General features: G+C 39.8%; 1 pseudogene; it reads left to right on the top strand.

Annotated features, from left to right (window-relative positions):
• The first annotated feature begins 4,745 nt into the window (after window positions 1–4,745).
• LOC112822937 (cleavage and polyadenylation specificity factor subunit 5 pseudogene) lies at window positions 4,746–5,464 on the top strand (annotated as a pseudogene).
• The last annotated feature ends 1,491 nt before the right edge of the window (window positions 5,465–6,955 follow it).

Raw genomic sequence — 6,955 nt, 5'->3', positions numbered from 1 at the left:
CAATATTTCTTGTAGGGCTGGTTTCGTGTTTGCAAGTTCCTTCAGTTTTTGTTTGTCCTGGAACATTTTTATCTCTCCTTCTATTTTCAGTGACAGCCTTGCTGTATATAGTATGCTTAGCTGCATATTTTTCTCGTTTAGTGCTCTGAAGATATAATGCCAGTCCTTTCTGGCCTGCCAGGTCTCTGTGGATAGGTCTGTTGCCAATCTAATGTTTCTACCATTGGAGGTTACATATCTCTTCTCCCGAGCTGTTTTCAGGATTTTTCTCTTTGTCTCTGAGACTCGTAAATTTTACTATTAGATGTCGGGGTGTTGACCTATTTTTATTGATTTTGAGAGGGGTTCTCTGTGCTTCCTGGATTTTGATGCCTGTTTCCTTCCCCACATTAGGTAAGTTCTCTGCTATAATTTGCTCCAATATACTTTCCACCCCTCTCTCTCTTTCCTCTTCTGGGATCCCAATTATTCTAATGTTGTTTAGTCTTATGGTATCGCTTATCTCTCGAATTCTCCCTGCGTGATCCAGTAGTTGTTTATCACTCTTTTTCTCAGCTTCTTTATTTTCCATCATTTGATCTTCTATATCACTGATTCTCTCTTCTGCCTCATTTATCCTAGCAGTTAGTGCCCCCATTTTTTATTGCACCTCCTTAATAGCCTTTTTAATTTCAACTTCGTTAGGTTTTAGTTCTTTTATTTCTCCAGAAAGGATCTCTCTAATAACTTCCATGCTTTTTTCAAACCCAGCTAGTATCTTTAAAATCATGATTCTGAACTCTAGGTCCGACATCGTACTAATGTCCATATTGAATAGGTCCCTGGCAGTCGGTACTGCCTCTTGTTCTTTTTTTTTTTTTGAGGTATTTTTTTCTGTCTTGTCATTTTGTCCAGAGGAGAATAGATGAATGAGAGAACAAAATGCTAACAGGGTAATAACATCTCCAGAAAATATACTCTAAACAAATCAGAAAAGACCTGAAACCGGGGGAAAAGAAAGAAAAAAGAAAATAGAAAAATAAAGAAAAAGATAAAAACAAAAACACAACAAAACAAAAAAACAGAATATGATCAAATATGATCAGGCTGGTTCATAGATCAGTGTCACACACTAGATTTGGGGTGTATTTTGGTCTGTTAGAAGAACGTGCCTCCCAACGTTTTAAAGAAAGAAAAACTTATAAATGTACAAAAATAGGGGCTGATACGATGAAGGGAAAGAATATTTCTGTAAAGATGAAAATTATAAAAAATTTTATAAAAGGAATTGATAAAATAAGAAGTTATTTGAAAAAAGAAAGAAGAGGTTTAAAAAAAAGAAAGAAAAGGGAGAGAATGTGATCAGGCAGGAGACTAGAACAAAGCCATACACTAGAGATTTAGGGTATATTTTGATCTGTTAGAAGAAACTGTATCTCAAAATTTTAAAGAGAGAACAGTATATATATATATATATATATATATATATATATGTGTGTGTGTGTGTGTGTGTGTGTGTGTGTGTGTGTGTGTGTGTGTCAAAAATAAGGGTAACTACTATGAAGGGATAGAATATGACTCTAAAAATGAAAAATAAAAATGTTTTTTAAAAAAGGGATTGATAAGTTGTTGGTTGAAAAAGGGAAAAAGAAATATTAAAAAAAAAACAGTTTAAAAAATTAACTTTTGAAAGACTAAAGAATCATGGTAAGAAAGCCATGGATTATATGTGCGGTATTCCCCTAGCACTGGAGTTCTGCCGTTCTCATTGATTGGTAAACTTGGTCTTGGCTGGCTGTTCTTGCTGATCTTCTGGGGGAGGGGCCTGTTGCCGTGGTTCCCAAATGTCTTTGCTGGAGGCGGAATTGCCCCATCCTTGACTGGTCCGGGCTAAGTGATCTGCTCAGGTTTGCTCTTGGGGGCTTTTGTTCCCTGTAAGCTCTCGGTACAGCTTTGGAGGATGAGAGTGAAAATGGAGGCCTCCCAATCTCTGCCCCGGAGGAGCCAAGAACTCAGGGTCCCATTCCTCAGTGCACCCCCAGAGAAAAGCAGTCACTCCCGTCTCTCCAGTCTCCGGCCACACTCCGTGCTTCCCCGGCCTGTGACCGAGCGTTTCTATCTCTGGCACCCAACCCCATGTGGAGTCTCCAAAACCAGCAGATCCCTTTGGTGCGCTCCCGCGCCGCTCCCCCCCGGGGGAGGGAGGGGAGTCTCCCCGGATCTGCCGCTTGTTGGGTTCCTGCTGGAGGAGCAGTGGCCCGACTGTCACCGATCACAGTTTATGTCAACCCCGAGCTGAGCACCCGCGCCTCAGCTCCGTCTCTGCAGCCAGCCTCCCCGCTCCAATACCTGGGACCTCTGCCGCACTCAGGCACCCCCGGTCTTTCTGTGACCCCGAGGGTCCTGAGACCACACTGTCCCACGAGGCTTCCACTCCCCACTTAGCCACAGGAGTGATGTCCGTCAGCGGGGCTGACTTCTAAAAGTTCCGATTTTGTGCTCCGCGGCTCTAGCACTTGCCAGAAGCGGCCAACAGAGGCCCCCTCCCCCGCCGTCTATCCTCCCAAATATCGCCTCGGATTCACTTCTCCACATGTCCTACCTTCCAGAAAGTGGTCGCTTTTCTGTTCAGAGTTGTTGCTATTCTTTTCTTTGATCTCCTGTTGAGTTCGTAGGTGTTCAGAATGGTTTGATCCCTATCCAGCTGAATTCCTGAGACCAGACGAAAGCCCGGTCTCCCACTCCTCCACCATCTTGCTCCGCACCCCCTGCAGTATGGACTTTATGAAAAATGTCTAGAGCATGATAAATGACTTAATCCCTTTTAGTCCATACCCATTTTTTCACTAACAATATCTCATTTTATTTTCACAACACTTTGCATAGGTATTATTATTCACATTTCTGAAGTGACAAGAAAAAGATTATAAAAGTTTAATGATAAAATCATAACTCTTGAATGGGAGAACCAGAATGCAAATCCAGGCCTCCTGAGTCTGTATGCCACACTCTTTCCATAATACAATACTGATAGACTATTACCCTCCAGTGATTTGAGTAAACTATGAATATAAAATGTGTACATTTAAGAATTTGTAGAATTTTCAAAACTATTTTATCCTGTTACCAAATTTGTCATTGTTGTTTGCAAATAAGAGAATGAACACTTTTACACTATTTTACTTAATAAAAGCAAATACCCCTGGGAGTGCACTTTCACTTCTTTTACTAGATGGTATCATTTTAAAGTTTGAGAGCTATGTCAAAACACTCATATCTAAAAATAAGAACAGAATGGCAAACGAAACAAAACAACTTTCCAGGTTTTAACTTGATTTGTGGAACTTTTCAGAAACAGGTAATCTGAATATCCATCAGTACAGGAATGAGTGGATAAATTATGCTACCATTACATGGAGCATATTGCACTGTTTATTCTCTAGTAATACTCATCTTTATCTCCAACCTTGTCAACTTTTAATTATATCTCCAGGAATGGATTGTATTTCCCATACAGCCTTATGAACAGGGTTCTTATTTAGATTCCACAATGAAAAGCACTTGTGTAATATTTAAAGAAAAAGAGAAAGGGAAGTCATTGTTCTCTGTTGGAAGAGATAAACAGCTGAACAGATGGGAAGTATGAAGCAAGTTCTACGTGAGCTTTTGTTAATAATCTGAAATTGAGATAATTCATAGGTACTTCCTGGGATTTGGGGATTTACTAATTTCTTGGAAGCTCTAAATGGTGATCATTCTTCTTTGTCCCCTCTCCTATTGCCAACTTTTTAAAAAATACTTATTTTATTTTTTTTTAAGATTTGTATTTGTTTATTGAGAGAGAGAGAGAATGGTAGAGAGAGAGAACGAGAGGGAAGAAGGTCAGAGGGAGAAGCAGACTCCCCGCTGAGCAGGGAGCCCAATGTGGGACTCGATCCCGGGACTCCAGGATCATGACCTGAGCCGAAGGCAGTTGCTTAGCCAACTGAGCCACCCAGGCACCCTAAAAAATACTTATTTTATTTTAGCACATGCTCCTGCTGAAATGTATAATTTCAGCCCTTGAGGCAAAAATATAATTATACATCTTTTAAAATTAATGACATCAGTGAGGTCATATGATAGGAATTCTTAATCTCAGGAAACAAACTGAGGGTTGCTGGAGTGGTGGGGGGTGGGAGGGTTAGGGTGGCTGGGTGATAGACATTGGGGAGGGTATGTGCTATGGTGAGCGCTGTGAATTGTGCAAGACTGTTGAATCACAGATCTGTACCTCTGAAACAAATAATACACTGTATGTTTAAAAAAAAAAAAGAAGAAGAAAGTTTAGATGCCTTAGAAAAGTAGACATCAGTACCAACTTCAGGATTAGTCCCTAGTTGGCTTAGTTTAGGGTGATTGATGTAAGAAGCTTAATTCAAGCAAATGAACGAAATATATAAAATGTATTTTGGCATACTGAAACATAATTTCCCACTCTTCAAATGTTTCTGGGAGATACTTTCTCTTTCTGTGTGATGAAAAGCTGAAAGTCTGTAGATGCTGAAAATTTCTGGAAGTCATTTTATGAGTTTGAGAAAAATCAGTAACAAGAGAAATTGAACTCCATTAAGACAGACAAATAAGTCTCCTCTTGCGCTCTCATGTTAATGGCGTGTGGTATACGCTGAGGGGGATGCAAATAAGCATTGCTGGCACAGGGAGAGTCTCCCTGCCTGCCCCATTTCCTCTCGCCCCTAGTACTGGAGCTTGCCAGCATGGCCAGCATGGCCGTGGCACCACCCAATCGCTCACAAACCAGCTGGCCCCAGGAGGTCAACCAGTTTGGCAACAAGTACATCCAGCAGACCAAGCCCCTCACTCTGGAGCAAACCATCAACCTGTATGCTCTTACCAATTACACTTTTGGTACAAAGAGTCCTCCTATGAGAAGGACAGCTCTGTTGCAGCCAGATTTCAGTGCATGAGGGAGGAATTTGATAAAATTGGAATGAGAAGGACTCCAGAAGGGGTTCTGATTGTACATGAGCACTGGCTACCCCATGTGTTATGGCTAAAGTTAGGAACAACTTTCTTCAAATTACCTGGTTGTGAACTTAAGCCAGGAGGAGATGAAGTTGAAGGACTAAAAGCACTTAATGACAAAGCGGTCAAGATGAAGCCCTGTAGGACTATATCACTGATTGCTTTGGTAACTGGTAGAGACCAAAATTTGAATCTCTTCATTATCCATATATTCCGGCACATATTACAAGACCCAAGGAACATTAGGAAGTTGGTTTTGGTTCAACTTCAAGAGAAAGCCTTGTTCGCAGCCCTAAAAATTACAAGCCGGTAGCTGCACCGTTGTTAAAACTGTATGACAATGCACCAGGATTTGGGCCCATCCATTTCGAGTCTTCCTCAGCTTCTGAGCAGGTTCAATTTTATGTACAACTGAATTGCTGCACAGTGGAGAAGTAAAAGAAGTCATCTCTGTGAGCACAACTATACGGTGTAGAATAAACATGGTAGGAAAGGTTTTTTGTGTTTTTTTTTATCTCTTTCTCAATCCCTAAGTTGCAACCTACTTTCTTCTGTTATTTGAATAATGAGGTTAATATGAACTAGAGAGTGGTGTAAACAAATGTGATAATAATGTTTAATTTACTTTTGGTTCTACTCATACTTTTTTGTACAACATTAAAGAACATGGACTTCTTTTATTTGTATTTTTTTAAATTTCACATTAAACTTGTAAAATTTTTTAAAAAAAGAAGAAAAGATAGACAAATAAGACACAAACAAAATAGGTCTTTGACAAATAGGAATGAATCATTTGATCAAACTTTTTGTACCTCATCCTAACTCTGTAATAATTTTTGCATATTCTTAAAGCCAGGGTGGGTCCTCTATTCTTATACTTGCAAATGAAAGACTCCTAACAAATACAGAATAAGTGGTTAATCTTTTTTTTATTTTTTATTGTTATGTTAATCACCATAGATTACATCATTAGTTTTTGATGTAGTGTTCCATGATTCATTGTTTGTGCATAACACCCAGTGCTCCACGCAGAATGTGCCCTTTTTAATACCCATCACCAGGCTAACCCAGCCCCCCACCCCCCTCCCCTCTAGAACCCTCAGTTTGTTTTTCAGAGTCCATCATCTCTCATGGTTCGTCTCCCCCTCCGACTTACTCCCCTTCATTCTTCCCCTCCTGCTATCTTCTTCTTTTTCTTTTTTCTTAACATATGTTGCATTATTTATTTCGGAGGTACAGATCTGTGATTCAACAGTCTTGCACAATTCACAGCGCTCACCATAGCACATACCCTCCCCAATGTCTATCACCCAGCCACCCCATCCCTCCCACCCCCCAACCACTCCAGTAACACTCAGTTTGTTTCCTGAGATTAAGAATTCCTCATATCAGCGAGGTCATATGATACATGTCTTTCTCTGATTGACTTATTTCACTCAGCATAACACCCTCCAGTTCCATCCACGTCGTTGCAAATGGCAAGCTCTCATTCCTTTTGATGACTGCATAATATTCCAGAATAAGTGGTTAATCTTAATGTGCGGACTTGGGTAATCTAATGATGTATTCTTTCAGTTCGGGAGGTTAGAAATATGTCTAAAATATGTTAAAATTTATTCCTGTGGTAATGATTAACATATAGTGTTTGCCTTTTAAGGACATAGTTTAGGAGATTAGAAGTAAAAATGCAGCTTTTGGATTATATCTCATCTTTCAGTACTGTAATGGCAAATACTGGTGGAAATGAGGGAAATAGGATTCCTCAGTTACAATAGTGGGAAAGTTACTTTAAAAATCCATTCTTGAGGCCAGTCTGACAGTATTTCATGAATTTGCATACATTAGGTGATCGAATAATAACTTCTGAGTTTGCATTTCAGAGAAATCCTCATATGGGAATTCTCATTAAGGACCATGTAACATATGTGAAGATGTTCTTTATATCAATAAC

The sequence above is a fragment of the Callorhinus ursinus genome, unplaced genomic scaffold, assembly GCF_003265705.2.
Source record: "Callorhinus ursinus isolate GAN/ISIS: 27379988/994484 unplaced genomic scaffold, GSC_fseal_2.0 scaffold5, whole genome shotgun sequence".
In the NCBI taxonomy this organism is placed as follows: domain Eukaryota; kingdom Metazoa; phylum Chordata; class Mammalia; order Carnivora; family Otariidae; genus Callorhinus; species Callorhinus ursinus.
This window is presented reverse-complemented; position numbering and strand designations above follow the sequence as displayed.